Raw genomic sequence first — 257 nt, 5'->3', positions numbered from 1 at the left:
ACCATTCAAAGAAACAATATTTGTTTCTAAAATGTTTTGAAAAAGAGCTAATAAAAATATTCTTCCATTTTGCTTTATTTTTTTTTTATCTATAACAACATTCTTGGAGAGCTTAAACATCACATTTTCTCCTCACACATCCTTACATCACCATAAATGCACTCACAGGCTGCCACTGACTGCATGATGACACACTGCTTAACGAACAGTATGAAATCATGAATGACATAACCCCATTAAACACGTTAATAAACAGA

The sequence above is a fragment of the Morone saxatilis genome, unplaced genomic scaffold, assembly GCF_004916995.1.
Source record: "Morone saxatilis isolate NCDOM2014 unplaced genomic scaffold, NCSU_SB_2.0 Contig9, whole genome shotgun sequence".
Taxonomy (NCBI): Eukaryota; Metazoa; Chordata; class Actinopteri; family Moronidae; genus Morone; species Morone saxatilis.
Note: the sequence above shows the minus strand (reverse complement) of the source record.